We start from the raw sequence: 19,493 nt of genomic DNA, 5'->3' as shown, positions 1-19,493 counted from the left end.
GATTCCAGCGTGATTGCTGGTGCTCGCGTCCCTTTGAGAATGTACAACACTATTCGCGTCACGCATGCAATCTGGCGCCCTATACCGTAACACTATCCCAATATATTTTTATTTCAATCTCCTGACGTCAACTTTATGTAACCACTGACGCAAGCATCGGGCGGTAACCCTCAGCGTAGTTTGAAAAGCTTAATAAAACTCTCCTGATCTATAGGTGGTCACTGCTGTGTGCTTCGAAAGCGAATACCATTGCCTACATGGAATGGTTTCTTGTATAGAATTGGCTGACAAAAGGCGTGCAGCGCGCTCAAGTGGAGAGGGCTCGATGGGGCCAAGCCAGCGCAGGAAAATAGATAACCGGATGAGGAGGGTCGTGCCGGCGTCTGCGATTAGTCCGGTTCCCCTTACTTAGCTTGCGGTAGTTGGTTGAAAATCGCGGCGGTGTGCAACGGAAGGTTAAGAATGCCGCTAAAACGGGTCCTCAGCAAAGAAAAGTTGGCAGGGCTCGATAACGTTATACTGCCAAGTGAAAATGTTTATTATACGCAAATAAATCCATGTTCTTCGGCAGCTCAGGCACGGCGAGTAGCCAGTGCCTGAGCGATCGGCGGACAGCCATCTTCGATTACTTTCGGAACGGGCCAGTCACCGACTATCCAGAAAAAAAATCTGTTTGGTTCGGCACATTAATGCATCTTTAACGTGTACACGTCACTTTGACGGGGTGAGTTTTCGCGGTTTTGTAACGTAGCGTGATCGACAGGCAAAGTGGGCGCAGCCCGAAAACTGTTGACCAATAGCAGAGGGCTAACGGCGAAAAGGCGCCAAATCAGAAATAATTATTTTTCTTTTGTTCCGTCTAGTCATGAATTATCAGTGTGTACACGCAGTATCAGATAGGGAGCTATCGCGGTTTTCCGGACGTCGCGTGACAGACGGGCAAAGTGGGGGTGGACCGAAATTTTTTTGTCCAATCGTGGAGAGCTGATTGCAGAATTGGAGTAGACAAGTTTGGGATAGCTTCACGTTATAGCCCCCCTGATTACACAGGGTTCGGCGACAACACAGACAACAAATAAAATCGGCGAGAACGATCGAGAATGTTCTGATACATGCAGGTGCCTCTTACGCTGAGCGATAACTTTTAACCTTTGTTTGCCGGTGAAACGTGATCACTGGCAAAAAATTGACCGCCCTTCCACTACTGTGAAGAGGGGTGCAAGCGAAGCTTGTGTTGACTCGTTTAATGCTTGTGTTTTAATGTGTATACGTTTAGTGTAACCTTATTTAGTTATTACTCTAGCGCGTGATGAACTTTGTGACTTTTTTTGTGTAAGTATAGAAGCATCACAACACAACATTGATAACTTGTTTGGTTTCCATTCATTGTTTTTTTTAGTATACGGTATTGACACTGTAAGTAATAATAATATTTGGGGCTTTACGTGCCAAAACCACTTTCTGATTATGAGCCACGCCGTAGTGGAGGACTCCGGAAATTTCGACCACCTGGGGTTCTTTAACGTGCACCTAAATCTAAGCACACGGGTGTTTTCGCATTTCGCCCCCATCGAAATGCGGCCGCCGTGGCCGGGATTCGATCCCGCGACCTCGTGCTCAGCAGCCCAACACCATAGCCACTGAGCAACCACGGCGGGTATACACTGTAAGTGAACATGATGATCTTGTGATCACTATGGTACACAGGTAGAGGTTGCATCATCTGTATGTTACGCATTTCATTAGCAAATATTAGGTGGATATAGAGCTCGGGATCCGCAGCTCTTCTTTTACATTTGGCGTCGGTTTGGCTCCGATAGTGTTCTGACGCGAGAAACACTTGTTCCTCTCACGTTACGTAAACACACGATCCCTATGGGCGAAAAAAAGGACGTCAGTAGTGCGGACCCGCAACAGGAGTCTGCGTTCAATGGGTTTATTTATTGCTTTTTATAGCAATCCCTGCACCTTCACAGCTCTGAGAGCAGCTGGTTTTTTACGCCTTACATCGCCGGCGCGGGCTACCGTATACGAGCTTCGCTTAGAAACGGTAAATAAGTAAGTATGTCACTATCCTGGACTTCGCTCTCAGGTGATGCTGTTCTCGATGTACGCCTATATCAGCAAAGTTCGAGACCCTGGTGCCGAACGAAATCAAGAAGGTAGAGTTTACACCTACAAAAATGTCTTGGCTTTTGACGTTGAACATCCAACCGCTGTGAATTATCTGCGCACCCTCATGAACCTGGGTTGCATCCAGGCCTACCTGCGCTTCCCGCTGAAGAAAAACATTGTGACTGTTGCCATTCCTTGTTGATACTTTCCAATACTGATCAAGCCGGTTGCTGGCCACACTGACAGCGTCCTGGTTCCACGTATGGGCAACTTGCGTTGCATAAAGGTCTTCTTCAGAGGTGGCACTTTATCATCGCACATGAAGGCAGGACATTTTCGTCACAAAGTTTGTCCATTTATACCAAGATCAGTCGAGTGCGGTAAATGAGAAAAAGGGTCATTTGAGGGAAACTTGTGAAAACGGGACTGTTTACCCCAGTTATCCATAGCCACACAATGCAGAATCCTGCCGAACAACTGTCCTGCAATGTCCAAACTGTCATGGAGCGCATGAAGCTTCATCAAGAGACTGCTCGTTAGTCAAAAAGAATGGAGCGCAGTGCATCAGATGAAACGGGACGGTTCCATCTAGATATCAGCAAGCCATTCGGAATTTCACGCCGAACTGGAGCGGCTTGGGCGATTCACCGGTGAGCTGAAAGACGACACAGACGCGCAAAGTCAATCTTCGACCTCAGACTAGTAGGCGCATCTAGAAGAAAATCAAGTGCCACATGGTCAAGCTGCTGTCCCAGTGGTGGAAGAGCTTCTGGCAATACTCTGACCCTCGAAATCCACTGTCATTTATGTGAAGAACCTTACAGGGTCCTCCTTTCTCTACACAGCAGCGTCACTCTTTCTGTGTGCAGGTCCTCCGTCAAAGCCACTGAGAGATATACTGAGATAGAAAGATAGCCACTGAGAGATAGCTGGCGAGACAGCTCTGAACAATGTGACTCTATGTTCCTGAAGCAGGGGACTCAAATATAGAGTTGTTATTCTCTATCGAGGAACTTCAAGTGGCTCCCTGCAGACGGTCGTCTTCACTCGGTCCCGACGGAACAAAGTTCGCCATGCACCCCATGCCACTTTGGCCAGGAAACACGCCAGACACTGCTCGAACACTGCCACCAGTTCTGGCGTGATGGTACCGTTCCGAACATATGAAAATGTGACCGTCTGGTGCCTCTAATGAAGCGCGGTAAGTATCCGCTTGATCTGCCATCGTATCGACCTATCGCGCTCGCCAGCTGTGTAGGTAAGACCATGGAAAGGATGGTACTTGTACGAATAGAATGGCAGCTCGAACACTACAGCATATATCTTGACGCCGTGGCTGGTTTTTGACGTGGCCGTTCATGAATCGACAAGATCATCGATCTTGTCTCGTCTATTGAGCACGCTAAATAGATGAAACGTCTCTCTGCAGCGCTTTTTCTTGACGGGAAAAGTGCGTACAACACGAATTCTTGGTGCACTAGAAACTGCCGAACTTGGTTGCCCAATCTTTCGATTGGTATGAAGCTACTTCGTAAGACGGTATATTTTCGTTTGCTTTGAAGATGCTTGGAGCAATGAGCATTACGCTTGTCCTGGCGTCCCACCGGGCGGGGTATTGAGTCCTACTCATTTCAACCTCGCCCTTGTATGACTAGTACGATCACTGCCACAGACGGGTAGCGTGTTAATTTGCGCAGATGCATTTGGGCTTTAGGCGTATCACGTCTTCAACTGCACACAAGACTTAAGAAGGCGGCATCATTGATATGTATCTACCTCTTGAGACAAGGACTGGTAGTCTCAGCGGGAAAATACGCATTAATCATATTCACGCCAAACCTATGACATCCTTCAGCGTGTCTATTAACGGCAATAAATCGGCTATACTTCTTATAGCCGATTTTGGGTGTCATCGTAGATTCGTAGATTGCGACTTGTCCTGAAGCCATTACGTCGCTCACATGAAGAGAAAACTATCCATTGAGTAACACTTCAGGTTCATCGCTGGGATAAGATGGGAGCTGGGAGATGGGAGATGTTGGAGATGTATCGAACAATCTTCTTGAAATTTATCTATTACAGCATCCCAGTGTTGCCGAACATGTGCTGCACAGGTTACAAAGAGTACGAGTCCTAACTCCAGGTTTGTCTCGGCCTTCCGCAATGTGTTTCTGGAGTGGAAACGGTCGCTTTTGCCCAAGACCCTTTAGTGTCTACACAAATAGCCATCGAAGCGCTCAGAATTCAAATGTGCAGCTTATCCCATGTCTAACCTAATCAGAAGAAGTCATTGAGGAGCGTTCGTGCTTGCATGGGCTTCCAGTTCAAGAAACGCTATCTCCAGGCCAAATAGTCCAAGACCTTTGAAAATAGTGCCATTCGACGCAGCAAGTTTGATTCGTCCGTAGAGACCACGATGCAGGCCGTGAGTCACATTTATCGGCATTTTGGAACCTCGAGTTCGCAAGCGGATACTGCTCCGCTAGGCCTAGCCAAGAGTAGGGGTAAGCCTCACCCCGGCACCCGAATCTTATAAAAGCCACCATGGAGGCTGATGCTTCTCCCTCGCAACCGCACGAAGAATACACCGAATGCGCAGGTGAGCGGCTGACAGTTAAACGGCGCAAACAAGAACTCCGACCAAGTTCCCGAGGCACAGACCACCACCGCTCCCGAGGCAGAAAGTTATACTGAGGCCAAGGGAAGGCCTAGTCTTTTCGAAGTGGCCCACTCCGGTCATCGCCCGGGCAGCACTGACGGCGGAAGGATACCCACGCACCGCTCCGATCCAGAACCTTATCGTGCGGATAGAAAGCAAGTAGAACATCGTAATACTGAGCACCTCTAGCGAAGGCATGGCAGCTAGGATACGAGACATCAACACTATGCATTTCGTCGCTGTGGAAATATATATTGCGCCACCGGCGAATTCAGCTCCTGGAGTGGCCCATGGCATCCCCCAGGGAACAACGGACGCTGAGCTCATGCGCAGGCTGTACGCACATAGAAGACAAATCCTAAGCGCTGTTGCTAGGACCATGTGCGACCGCATTGATCACTTTCGAGGGAAGAATGGTGCCGAGGTACATCACCTTCGATGGAGGCGAGCTACGCTGCCTACCCTATCGACACACGGTCAAGGTATGCAACGCATGCTATCAAATGGGGCATCGAACCGACGTTTGCCCGCACCCGCACAAACCCACCTGCGAAAGATGCGGTGCAGCAGAGCCTAGTGATGGACACGAGTGCAAACTGAAATGTTCGTTGTGCGACGGTGATCATGCGACGGCATCGAAAGAATGCCCCAAGAGACTGCTACCCGCGCCGTGCTCGTCGCACACGCCGCGCAGGAAACAGGCACAGAAAGAAAAACGCCACGATGGAACAACCGAGCAGGGGTCACACACAGCGATACCGATCTCGGACGCACTCCAGGTCCAGACCTAGGGCGGCATCGCAACAGCAAGGCGGCAGCAGATCCAGGTCCAAGAGCAGAACCAAGCCTAAGAGACGAACCAGGTCAAAGAGCAGAACCAGGTCCAAGGGCATAACCAGGTCCAAGAGCAGAAACAGGTCTGGCAGTAGGTCGAAAACCCTGAGTCATGTGGGCTCCAATGAACAACAGGTGAGCTGGGCAGAATGCTACCTCCCGAAGTCAAAGAGTCAAAATGACAAAACCAAGCAACACGTACAGCCACCACGAGACGCAGACACAAACATGAATAACACTGTACAAGCGCTTGCGGCCCTAGTGCAAGAACTGCGCTGAGAGATAGCCGAATCGCGCGCACAACTATAAGAGGAATGAAGCCGAAACAAGACACCAGCTCAAGAAAGTTTGCCCGAACTCCGAACACCGCCACCGCCGCCGCAGCGCGCGTTCACTACCTCCATAGTGGAGGAGAAGGTCGAGGAGATGAACACCGAGACGCTGCCCGAGCCGGATCCGACAGCGCGTCCAAACTTCGGAGCGAGAGTAACGGCTTGAGAGAGAGGCATTCAGGAAAACAGGAAAGCCATCCAAGAGCTACATGTGCAAATGGAGAAGGGTTTCGACGAACACCGGCACCTGATAACACATCCACACGAGGTTATCACCCCTCTTGTAAACCATCAACGCCATAAGAAGCCGCGAGTCTGTCCACACAGAGAGGCAGCCCTCAAGCAAATGCTACAAGAGGAGCAAAATGGCCAGAAAACCGAACGATCAAAATGAAGGGATCATCGTTTGGCAGTGGAATTGTCGTGACTTCACTCGCAAGAGTGCGACGCTGCTGCAGTACATCGCCAAACAAGACAGATCACCGGACGTAATAGCCTTACAGGAAACAAGAAAATCACCGAAAATCACCGTGTATCATGCTCATGCACCAGCAGAAGCACGTACGGCCACACTCACGAGCAAACACCTCACTACAATAAACAACACTTATGCGGACACGGGAATCGATCACGTGTTCACGGAAATACTACCGCAGCGCAAGGGAAACACGTCTTTTTGTTCTTAATATATACAGCGTGCCGAAGGAAACGCTGGGACCCCTAGACAACTTGGTGCAGCAAGCGAGGCAGTTAGCTGTACAAAATGGCCTCCTCATATAAGGCGACTTCAACGCGGCGCACGAGGCGTGGGGGTACGTGAGACACAGCAGAAAGGAAACAACCTTGTACAACGTCATACAACATCAACGCCTTACGATAGTGGCGGACCTGCCCTATCCGACAAGAGTAGGCAACAGCACGGCCCGCGACACGTGTACCGATCTTACGCTCACGTCCAGACATCGGAACGTCGAGTGGGAAAATACTAATGAGATGCTAGGAAGGGACCACTTGATATTCAGCATCGCAGTACACGCAGGAAGCTTCTCAAGAAGAAAGATACGCTCCACCCAAATCACTGACTAGGAAATGTTCTGGAGTGAAAGAGAAACGCAAGTAGCTTAACCCATAAGTGATCTGAAGGGCGGGGTTAAAGAACTGCAGGAATCGGTGACCAAACACTCCAAGGAGATTGTACTCACCACGGACAATCCGGCAGCGGACCCGCGCCTCTTACACATGTGGGAAGCGCGCCACAGTCTGCTGAAAAGATGGCGAAGCCAACGCCACAACCGTAAGCTAAAAATTCGCATCGCGAAGCTAACGGACGGGGCAGAGCGTTACGCAGAGCAACGTGCACGACAGAATTGGGACCAGTTCTGTAACTCCCTCCAAGGAACGCTGGGCACTGCGAAGACGTGGGCCATACTCAGACATCTACTAGATCCGGCCCAGAGCAAGAGAGAAAGCAAGCATACGAGGAGCCGAGTAATACAAAACTTCGGAGGCACAGACAATCAGCTATTGTGTGCCCTACAACGTAGATACATTGGCAAGCCCATACTCGGTGTACAGCCTGCGGCTGACTACGCCGGATTGGAAAACAGCATGCTCGGCCGGGACATAACGCGTTCCGAGCTGACGCGAGTTATCGCAAGACTCACTCAAAACACCACTCCGGGCATGGACGGAATTACCAAGTTGCTACATAACCTGGATGACGCAACCGTGCAGGAAATACTTAAACTATTCAATATACACTGGAGCAGGAGGGACCTTGCTCCCGAAATTTAAGCATGCTGATATTACACTGATACCAAAGCCGGGAAAAATGCCCTAAACCTGGATTACCCAAGACCGATTTCGCTCACGTCTTGCCTCGACAAACTGATGGAACGCGTGATCTTAGATAGGCTACAGACGCATATCGAAGCACATCAACTGATGCCGAACACGATGTTTGGTTTTTTGGCCCAACTTGTCAACGCAAGACGTGCTTCTGCAGCTAAAAGAGGAAGTGCTGAATGCAGCAACGCGGTGCTGCCCGAAAGCAATTCTTGCATTAGACTTAAAGGGGGCCTTTGACAACGTAGGGCACGAAGCCATACTAGCAAATCTCAGTGACACGAATTGCGGTCGACGAACTTACAACTACGCGAGGGCTTTCCTCACAGATCGTACAGCCGCAATAGGACTGGGGAATGTGAGGTCCCAGCGAGTAGACACTCCCAATAGAAGGACGCCACAAGGAGCAGTGCTGTCGCCTACACTTTTCAACGCGTCCATGATGAAACTCCCAGCCCAACTCGAGAAAATACCTGGAATCAGACATGCTTTGTATGCAGACGACATCACGATATGGACGGTCGGGGGGTCCACAGGAGAAGAACAAGAGGCATTGCAGGAGGCAGTGCACGTCGTAGCAAGATACGCGGAGGCATGCAGACTGCAATGCGCGCTGGAGAAGTCGGAGCTCCATAATCGAGAAGCGCTCGCGAGAGCGATCAACAACCCAGGCACCAACCATCCACCTGCGAATAGGTCCTAGAGAAATCCCCAAGGTGGGCAGACTTCGTATCCTCGGCTTGCACTTACAAAAGAACGGGGGTGCAGGATACGACATACAGAAGTTACAATACACGACCACGCAGGTCTTGCGCAATATGCGACGAATCACCCGTAGGAAGGGAGGACTCAAAGAACAGGACCTGATTCAACTAGTGCAGGTTATGGTTATGAGCCGCATTGCGTACTCGGCGCCGTATTTAAATTTCAGCAATGTGGAAGTGGAGGTACTCGACCGGCTGATACGCAAGGCGTATAAGCAAGCGCTAGGACTCCCACCCGGAACGGCTACTTCTCGCCTCGAGCAGACAGGGGTGCACAACAACGCACTGGAAATTATAGAGGCCCACCTGGTAAACCAGAAGGAAACGGTACAACGCACAACAGCGGGACACTGCGTCTTGAAACGTCTTGGATATTCCGTGCGGAATACCAGCGCACTGACAAAAATCCCAACACGAATACAGGAAACTATGCACGTCTCACCAATGCCCAGAAACATGCACCCGACCTTCCACATCAGACGGCGACATACCTGAGCACAGGAGCTCGCGAGGAAGTATGAGAACCAACCCAATGTCCTATACGTAGACGTGGCCAGCACGGCAAGAAGCACTGAATTTGTCACCAGCGTAGTCGACAATCATGGGACCGAAATAAATGCGTCGTCGGTTTCCAGAGCGAGTGCTGCAGAGGCAGAGGTACTAGCGATATCGTTAGCCATCACGACGAAACCGCACTGGGAGTGCATCACAGTTCTGACGGACTCAGAAATTTTTCCAGGGTCAAGATTTCCAGAGCTGCACATCGCATTCTGATTGGGGCGCACCAGCTCCCGCCATACATACAACTCGTGTGAAATCCGGGACATGAGTCCTTACGCGGCAATCGGCAGGCACACACGCATATATACGCCCGAGCGCATGCACACCGGTTGCCGCGAGAGGGTCACGTCGAGCAGTTCCACCCCGAGCCCATACCATTAACCTACACACACATTCTACAACACTGTCGCCTTTCACGAAGAACACTACCGGGGCCTCATAATGCTCTGACGCTAGAGGAAGCCGTAATATGGCGGAAACTCCAAACAAACACATATCCTCACTTGAGTCTCTACGCCATACACCCTGCACTGCATTCCTGTAAATGCCCACACTGCGATCAATGCGCAACGCTTTACCACATCGTATGGGCTTGCGCAAGCACACCACAGCTCACACCCACAACGCACCCCACCACACGGCAATGGGAGGCAGCGCTGTCCAGCACAGACTCGATGGACCAGTTTTCCCTGGTTAACCGAGCGAGAAGGGCAGCTAAGGCCGCTGGACTCCTGGAATGAGGGGACCACCCACTGCAGAGCGGAAGAGCTACCTACGCTCGTGTTCTTTCTTCTATAAAGTTTTAATCTCTCTCTCTCTCTCGCTCTCTCTCTTTCTCTCTCCAATCTCATCAGCCTCTTTGCCAAATTGGAGACCACGCGCTGCATTTTCCACTACTGTGGCGGCGCACCTTGTATCACCTACATCAGGCTTCATGCCCGCTACGCGACCACCGACTGCCTTGCCGTGCCTCAGATACCGCCCCCCCCCCTCCCTTAAATTTTGAAGTTCCTGGATATAAAGAAGGTCGACTTACCGCGGGTGCTTCTGAAACAAGTCACCTTGCAGCACTTATATCAGACAAACTTTGATTGTGTGCATGCATACCGGCGGTTTCAGCGAACGCGTTCAAAAATTTATAAAAATTGCCTGTGGCAGATAGCATAATTCTAGTCCATGAGCTGATCTACTCGAAGAGGCGGGCATTACTCTCACAAAAGAAAATTGAAATGCGTAATCGAATAATTAACGATAAAATTCACTAATTAAGTTTTTAACTAATTACGCTATGACATATTGCAATTTACAATTATAGCCAGGGAATTCGAAATGCGTATCCACTAGAAACGAATTCTCAGGATCACACTAGTTTCGAGATAAGAATTTTCGAACTTTGCGGAAAAATGCGTTGGCGTTACAGTTACTTATGTGCTTCAATGCATAAACGATGTTCTTTTAGGAAAGTAAGTGGAACGACAATGCATTTTTACCCCAAGTTTGACGGCGCATACAGTAAACTCTCAGTTGTACGAACGTCAGTTTATCGAATATTTCAGAATAACGAACTTTTTAAAAATCCCCGGCAGTTTTCTTATAGATTCTATGCAAAACTGTTTCACTTAGACAAATTTCGGAAGTCAGTATTTCAATTTAACGAACTCGCTCAGAGGACCAAGGCTTAGTTTTACGATCAGTTACTTACTCAGTTATCTGATCGTAACTTATCAGTTACGACCAGATACTTCGTTTGAAGACTATGCACAGTGTGACAGTGCACTGATTACCTGTGCTGGACAGACGGATCTGGAGATTGTTTCCAGTGTTCGTCCTGAAGAAGATGAAGAGTACGACGAAGAAGAAGCAACTGCCGAGCCAGTTTCAAGCCCTATAACTCTAGCTGAGGTTGTAGGGTACATTGGAAAGTTGAAAGACTTTGTGTCTCAAAAGCAAGCTGTGCCAGAAAAAGTGTACAAAAACATTGACTCTTTGGACAGTTTGTTACTTCCTGTGCTTTAAAAGTACAAGTGCAGAAGAAGATTACAGATTTTTTTTTTCTGAGTGAGAAAGGCAGCATTATAACTGTTATGAACCTTGTACTTGTTGATATGTACAAATTCCATTTCACACATTTCTAACACAATGGATGCCATTTCTTTTGCTCCATGAATTGCACTTCGAACTTTTGACTCTGTATGCCATGTCTTATGTCGGTCTAGTGAATATTCAGTTTAGTCAACTTTCAGTTAAGTGAACTATTTCCTTCGGTCCCTTGAAGTTCACTCAAGTCAGAGTTTACTGTAACTCGTAAATGGTGTCATCGACGCAATTATTTTCAAGTTAATATGCATAGCCGTCTCACTTGCTAGAATTTGTAAGTTGCAATATGGACCATAGGGTAATTAGTTCGGAACCTAATTAGCGAAATTTGTCAATTAGTCGATTACGCATTTCAGATTTTTTTGCAAGTAATGTCCGCCTCTTCGAGCTGACCAGCCCATGAACTAAAATTGGGCTATACGCCACAGGCAATTAAAAGAAAATCGAAAGCGTTCGCTGAAGCGCCCTGTATACAGATGGCTTGGTTACTGCAGACACCTTCTCTGGTGCGGTGGTCAGTACATCAAGATCGGTGTCAATTAGATTCGAGTTCTCTCATGTCACAACAACAACGCGATCGGAACTTGTCGCTCTCAGAGCCGCTGTTTACTACAAACATCAACAGCCTCCTAACCAGTGAGCCATATTCAGTGATTTGAAGGCGGCCCTCTCAAAAACTGCAATTAGGCTTACTTCACGTCTTATATGAACAGCTGATATTGAAAATCCGAGAATCCCACGTCCGAGCGGCTGAAAACAGTCATCAAATATTAATTTCAGTGGCTGCCGGGTCAATGACGCATCATCCGCAATGAAAGAACCGACGAAACAGCGCGCTCCGTTTGAGAACAAGTCCAGCTTGTGCCTGTGCCATTGTTAAAGCCTGATACAGTGCGGTAACCGCGCCTACTGGCTCGTCGCACAACTTTCGTGCTGTGGAATTCACCAAAATGTGCCAACTCGTGACTGCACTCTGTTAATTATACATTACAGCTGGTCTACCTCGATGCGGCGCAACATTACTGTGTCGCTTGTGGCTGGCCGTCGCCTTTACGAACGCCTACTGTATCCGTACAGGCGTGGTCGGCAGTTGCTTGTGCAGCGTTTGTGATTGCGACGAAATCATAAACTTATCCTTATATACTGCTCCTGTTTTATCAATGAAAGATAGATATTGCGTGCTGCTTTAAGCCCCGACTGGACGATAGTTTGTTCACAAAAGAAAAAATGGAGACCATGGCCTCGACCGTCAACCGCGCTTCGGACCGCAAGAGCACTGTTACACTTTTTGAAGGTGAGTGAGATTTGCGACCGCCTTTGATTGCGCGCTGAACACAGTTGTGGGAGTGTGCGCGCATCACCTGTTCTTTCTTTCGTTCTCCATTTCCTTTTTCCTTTTCTGCCCAGTCCCCTTCCCCAAGTGTAGGGTAGCGAAGCACGTGCAACCAGGTTAACCTTCTTACCTTTCCTTTGTCTCTCACTTTCTGCGGAAGTTAAGTATTTTTTCTTTGCTTTTGCGCCCTTTCAGGAACAAGCGTCTTCAGAGCCTATATGTGGAATTGCCCAGGACGTCAGATAAAATGTGTTAAATATCCTTCAGTTCTTTTGCGGCCTTTGTTTCCTAATTCTGATGCATGCATGAGATTACCGAAAATTGTCAGGAAGTTGTTGAGAGTTAAAGCCATAAAACATTCCTGTGGTAAAAAGAATACCCAAGACAATTAACACCACACCTCGCGGTTCATCGAAGGCAAATGCGTAAAGGGGCGTGTGAAGTACTTGAGGAAAGAGGGAGAAAATACAGCAGGTGCAAAGTTACCTTTTCTAGATTCTTTTTTTAAAAATTGCTTCTCTGATTTGAATGTGCGTCAACGAAGGTGTAGTTTCTGTACGGGAAGGCAGGAGAACTGGTCATCAGATACTAGTCACCTGGAGCAGATTATTTGGCAGACGGTCTCGAGATCATATTGTAGTTTTCAATAAAACAGTACCAAATGTGTTCTGGCTGCTGCAAATGATGCTAGCCATTCTTTGCTGTGTAAGCAGTCCAATAGATCTGTAATATTATGTCCAACACCGAGAAACAAACATAATAGCAGGTGACTGGCGAGTTGCAAGCATTTGATTAAAACATAATATTTAGCAATACCCATCATCAACAACCACGCTGCGCGTCAACATTCAAAAACTACTAGGCTTGATCTACAAAGTAATAATTTTGCGCACAAGGAGGCAACATTGCAAAAAGCGTTTGTACTCATTATCAGATACTTTCCTTTACGGATAACCTGCAACACCAGAAAATATCAAAACGACCAAGCGAGTGACCCCGTAACAGCTGTCGCAGTAAAAAAGATATATGTAGTTGAAGAAACCTCAGGTCCTGATAAATGAATCGGTTGTTTAAGAGGCTGAAAATCATTCTAGGGCAAGAAGAATGAAAAGCACGGCGTTGTTTCCAGTCTCATAGACGCACAAGTTCCGTGGTTTTGCACTATTCTTTGAACAAGTTTTATGAGGCTTTATACGTTGCCTCCTCCCGCCGCCATTAAGACCTTCAAATGCCATCCCCGTTAATGCCTATGGGGCCACATTCACAAAGATTCTTGCGGGCTAGTTTATAACCAGCTGGCGCCTTGCCTTATTTTCTTTTTCGTTATCCCAGTTGGCCTCCTCCTGTCGTTACGGCTGGTTGTTTACTGCGAATCCGGGCTCTGATTCTTCGAGAATGTTACCGTTTTTCGCGTATATGCGCCAATGTTTTGTGTCAGCTGTACATCGTCCCTGTATTAACGTAGCTTGCTGTCGAAAATTTCTTTATGCCACATCTAATTAAACATTTATTCAGATGTTTGCGATAGTAAATGTATGCGATACTAAATGTGCATTACTTTTACTGCACACCTTGTTGGATTTCATGCAGCTTGCAAGCAACCCTAATTCGGTTCTGTGCATGTCATCGCCGAAAGGTGAATGTGCTTGTGCACACATGACGTCGTTTTAGGCAAACTTTCGCGGGTTCGCGCGAGTCCTGCAGGCGCTTGAACACAAAACTGACATGTCGATGGCGTAAGTTTGTAGACGCGCGCTCGTCGCTACAGGAGGAAGAAAGCTGTAGCGCAACAACCGTCACGGCAGCCCTTTTCTTTGTTTGTGATTGCTGAATCGCATCGTGTTTTGATTCTACTTAACTTTATACTGACGACGCACTGTTTTATATGCACGGGTGACAAACAGAAACAAAAAATATATGGTCAGGAGTGCGCTGAGAAAAAAGCCGCCGCCCCAGGTTTAGCAGGGAGATAATCCGCTTTTAGCGCTTTTCTTTTTCGCATTGTGGATGTGTCATCTCGTCGACCCGCCTTCTCGGTGAGATCCCCAAACTACGTTGGCAAGTTTTATTTTTCGCCACATTTCCAGGAATCTGGAAAGGCTTCTCTGATCTCCCCTCCCTCTCGCTGCCGTTTTTCCCCCCTTTTGGGCTTTGGCTTTTGTTCGTGTTTTCAGATGCGTATTTGTTGCCCAAATTCTATGCAGACTTTTCTTTTGTTTTCTTTTGCTTTAACCCTAAGCTCGAAGCACATATTCGGCTCTCCCACTGCCTGGTCTTCCCGTTCCTTTTTGTTGGGGGAAGAGGGTTAGAGGGAAGGAGGGAGAGGGAGGGGGGCAGGATAGAAGAGATGTGAGATTTTAAACTAAAGAAAGGAAGAGATAAAAAGAAGACATGCACAGAGGGATAAATAAAGCGCTAGTAGCAGGGACAGTGAGGATATAGGAGAGAATCGCAAATTTCCAGTTTTAGCCCCAAAAAAGGGAGCTGAGGTGGCGGGGAGGATATGGCGTTGCTTTCCTAATATTTTGTAACGTTTCTTTTCTTCGCACTTTCATTTTGCGTCAATTATATTGAAGCAGTCGATGGTTTGTACCGAACCCTCATTCTTTATTTTGTGTGAGTGCGGGTGCGTATGTGTGCGTGTATGTATATTTGAGTCTTCTTTTCTACGAATTACGAAAGAGCAAAAAAAATTACGAAATTTTTTTTACTTATGGGACAGAGCGAATAGGAGCCCGTATAACATCCAAAGAAAACAGCGAGTGACAACTGTGAAAAAAAGGGAAGAAAAAGAAACCGGGTAGAGGGGTGGTGAACAAAACGTGAGCTTTCTTGTTTCAAAGTGCGGAGCGAGAGGGGTATGGAAGGGTGAGAGTGCGGTGCTGGCGTTTTTCAGGATACATGCTTGAAAAAACGTGAAATGAAAGCCATTTGTGCGAAAGACAACAATACAGAATAAGAGCACGAAAGTTGTTTAGGCAATGTTAATAACAATGAAGGTAGATCGGGCGTTTGCTGAGTCATGCACGCCTGGCAGTGTTTCTGCTTAGTTTCTCTTTTAGCGACATTTAAGGGGGACGATGTGGCTTTCGCGATTCCCCTTTTCTGTTTCTATTTTAGTCTACTTTAGTGCAGCTCAGAAGTGCGCTAATTCCCCAATTCAAAGCTGCATCCTTTCTGACGTCTTTTTTTTCTCTCTCCCGTACAGTACGAGTGAAAGAGAAAAACAAGAGAGCGGTGAATTATGTGAACAAGGCAAGCGGAGTCTTAGAGAGAACAAAATAAAGACTTGTGTCTGTATTCACGCAAAAGGCATTGAATGCCTTCTCACTTCTTGTTTCATATCACTAGTCTTCAAGAAAGTCGGGAAGAGGCTTTTGTGGAATCCTATTGTTCTGGCCACGTTTGCTGAAAACTGTGTGCTATGAAGGTGTATAAAACCGAAAACCGAAACCTCCGTTGGTTTGGGAACGAAAATAATTAAAAAGCTCAAGCTAAGTAAGGTACCTACTACCGTGTGTAACTGGCAAATGACTTGTAGAAGAAAGAAAAGCTACAATGCGGCTGGCTTTTCCATATACTGGAACAGCAATCACGCCTGTGCACAATACCTGTGGACTCGAGAGTAGCCCTAAAATTTATCAATTCGAAAGCGGCTGCACAGTGTGGAAAACGTAAGCCTAAAAAGGAAGTGTTGCAGTTCACTGAGTCGCTCTCAAGCTCAATAATACACACATTATTACGGTAACTATATATTACTATCATAACGCTTTGTTCCCATTCCTCTACCATTTTCACTGAGTACTGTACAAAATTTACCGTCTGTCCGGCTTGCGCAACTCGATGTAAGCATCCAGTCGTTACTAACAACAACTAAAGAAATCTAGTCCCACGTTCCACTGATTATCCCGCTCAATTAGCTCATGCTTAAGGTGTTTTCTGAGTGTGCACGCGTTAGTGGTTGTGCATGGTTTAAAAGTTATCCGTGGGTGCCATGTCCGTGCTCGTGGTGGCGTTCAGTTACAACTGGTTTTAAGGTTTGTAGTTCGCGAAATTAAGCTTCTTTCCTTCTTTGCAGCCGCCAATGGTTGCAAAGCTGCTTACGTATACGTGAAGTTTTGTTTTATAGCTTGACACCCCAGGAGTAATATGTACAACACAGCAATGAGCAGCTTCATTCCCGGCAATAGCACAGGGTCAGGAATCCAGCACGCGACGACCGCGAAATTCTGTTGGTATTATTAATTGAATCGCTCTAGGTAGGCGGTTTCGTTCTGAATATACAGTGCGTCACCCGTTCCCTATGTATATTGTCATGTTGCATCTATACAGTATGGCACAAACCTACAACCGAGGGTAGACCTAGAATCAGGGGGTAATAACAACTAATAAAAATCATTATAAAGCAAGGTATTTATAAGAACAAAATGAATTTTACTTTGTTTCATTTTAATATACTACAAATCCCTCATTGAGAACATCACAGTGGTGGGAGCAAATATATGAATCGAAATGCACAGAAAAAGGTTATGCTCTCTAGAAGACACAAGAATAAAGGTACCAGCATGAGCTATTAGATATAAAATTGATAAACGATTCGAAAAAAATATATTGAAAACACCTTAGAGTTATGCTGACGCTGCACGAAAAGAAAAAGGCGCGTAATTTACATTAACAAGGTATTGCATAAAAAATATTCCGAGAAATATATATGGAAGAAAAGAAAGACAATATTTTATTTGATGCTGACGGTAAACAAGCTTTACACACATAATCCCACTTTTTCATTCTGGGTTGATCGAACAATAGCTTTGTCTGGACAGCTTTATTGCCGCACATCTGGTAAAAAAACAAAGAAACTCGGTGCTACCGCGAGAAAACTTTATTTTACATAAACTCATGTTTATTACGCATTGGCCTTCCAGAATTATGATTGACGAAGGTTGTAAGGATACATTTAAAGACACTGTGTAGAAGAAAGTGCTAAAATTTCAGGTGTAGTACTTTGGTTCAATGTCGCGAGTCAGAATGCCGCGCGTCAATGCACCAGTTAATTTCGTGAGGCCAGCACGATGTAGAAGTCTCGGAACCGTACCCGATATGACGTAACAATGTATTTCAATTCTGTTGATTTTCGCTTTTCATGTGTGCTTCGAGTGGTACTCCACCCACGTTATCTCCGGGATCGGCTAGACGTGAGTGGTTAATAAGAAAGGAATAGAACCGAGTGAAAGCAAATCTTACATTACACCAGCACTGTGCTTTTGTGACGGTTTTAGAGAAACCGCACTGCCTTTCTTTATACAATTTCGAGCGTAAGAAACAAATTTTCGTACCAGTGAACCATGCGATGTTGACATATCCTAGGCATAACAAGCAATTGGCAGCTGCGGCGTCGATTCTAGGAATGCTAGCGGAGAGATGCTGGTAGAATTCGCAGAAAGAAATAAGCTACGAATAATGAACACCTTTTCCAGGAAGCGTAGCAACAGAAAGTGGCCCTGGAAAAGCCTTAATGATGAAACAAGCAATAAAATTGACTTGATACTTTCTGTTATCTCAGCATAGTGCACGATGTAGAAGTGATAGATAGGGTAAAATGCAGTGATCACAGGTTAGTGAGGGCTAGGAGTCACCTCAATTTGAAGAGAGAAAGAACATTATTGGTCAAGAAGAAACAGGTCAACCTAGATGCAGTAAGGGTAAAAACACACAAATTCAGGCTGGGACTTGCAAACAAATATGTAGCCTTAGAACAGCGAGACGTAGATGCTATAGAGGTAATGAATGGAACCGTAACTTCAGAGGCAGCAATTGAAGTGGGAGGCAAAGCACCAGGGCGACGGGTAGGCTAGCTGTCCCAAGTAATAAAGGACCTAATAAAGAAACGACAAAGAATGAGAGTGTCCAACTCAAGAGGCGAATTGATCAACAAGGCGAAAGTAAGGGATATTCGAAATCATAACGTGAGCATGAGGAAGCCGTAAAAAATGGACGCAGCCTGAAATCAGTGAGGAAGAAACTTGGCGTAGAACAAACCAAGATGTATGCACTGAAAGATAAGCCGGGTAATGTCATCAGCAATCTCGAAGATGTAGTAAAAGACGCGGAAGGATTCTATAATGACCTGTACAATACCTAGAGGAATCGGGATACCTCCATTAGAAACAGTAATGAACAGGATACAGAAACTCCTCCTATAGCTAGCGATGAGGTCAGAAGGGCCTTGCAAGATATGAAACGAGGAAGAGCGGCAGGAGAAGATGGAATAACAGTCGATTTAATCAAAGATGGAGGAGACATACTGCTTGGAAAACTGGCGGCTCTTTATACACAGTGTCTATCGACTGCAAGGGTCCCAGAAAACTGGAAGAATACAAACATACTAATACACAAAAAGGGAGACGTTAAAGAATTGAAAAATTATAGGCCCATCAGCTTACTCTCAGTATTATATAAAATATTTACCAAAATAATATGCAAGAGAATAAGGACAACACTGGAATTTAGTCAACCAAGAGAGCAGGCTGGTTTCAGGAAAGGTTAATCTACAATGGATCACATCCATGTCATTAACCAGGTTATCGAGAAATCCGCAGAGTACAATAAACCTCTCTATATGGCTTTCATAGATTACGAAAAAGCATTTGATTCAGTAGAGATACCAGCAGTCATAGAGGCATTGCATAATCAAGGAGTACAGACCGCTTACGTAAATACACTAGAAAATGTCTACAGAGATTCCACAGCCACCTTAATTCTACACAAGAAAAGTAGGAAGATACCTATAAAGAAAGGGGTCAGACAAGGAGACACAATCTCTCCCATGCTATTCCCTGCGTGCTTGGAAGAAGTATTCAAGCTATTAAACTGGGAAGGCTTAGGAGTAAGTATCGATGCCGAATATATCAGTAACCTTCGGTTTGCAGATGACGTTGTTCTGTTCAGCAACA

The sequence above is a fragment of the Dermacentor variabilis genome, chromosome 1 (assembly GCF_050947875.1).
Source record: "Dermacentor variabilis isolate Ectoservices chromosome 1, ASM5094787v1, whole genome shotgun sequence".
NCBI classification, from domain to species: Eukaryota; Metazoa; Arthropoda; class Arachnida; order Ixodida; family Ixodidae; genus Dermacentor; species Dermacentor variabilis.
Note: the sequence above shows the minus strand (reverse complement) of the source record.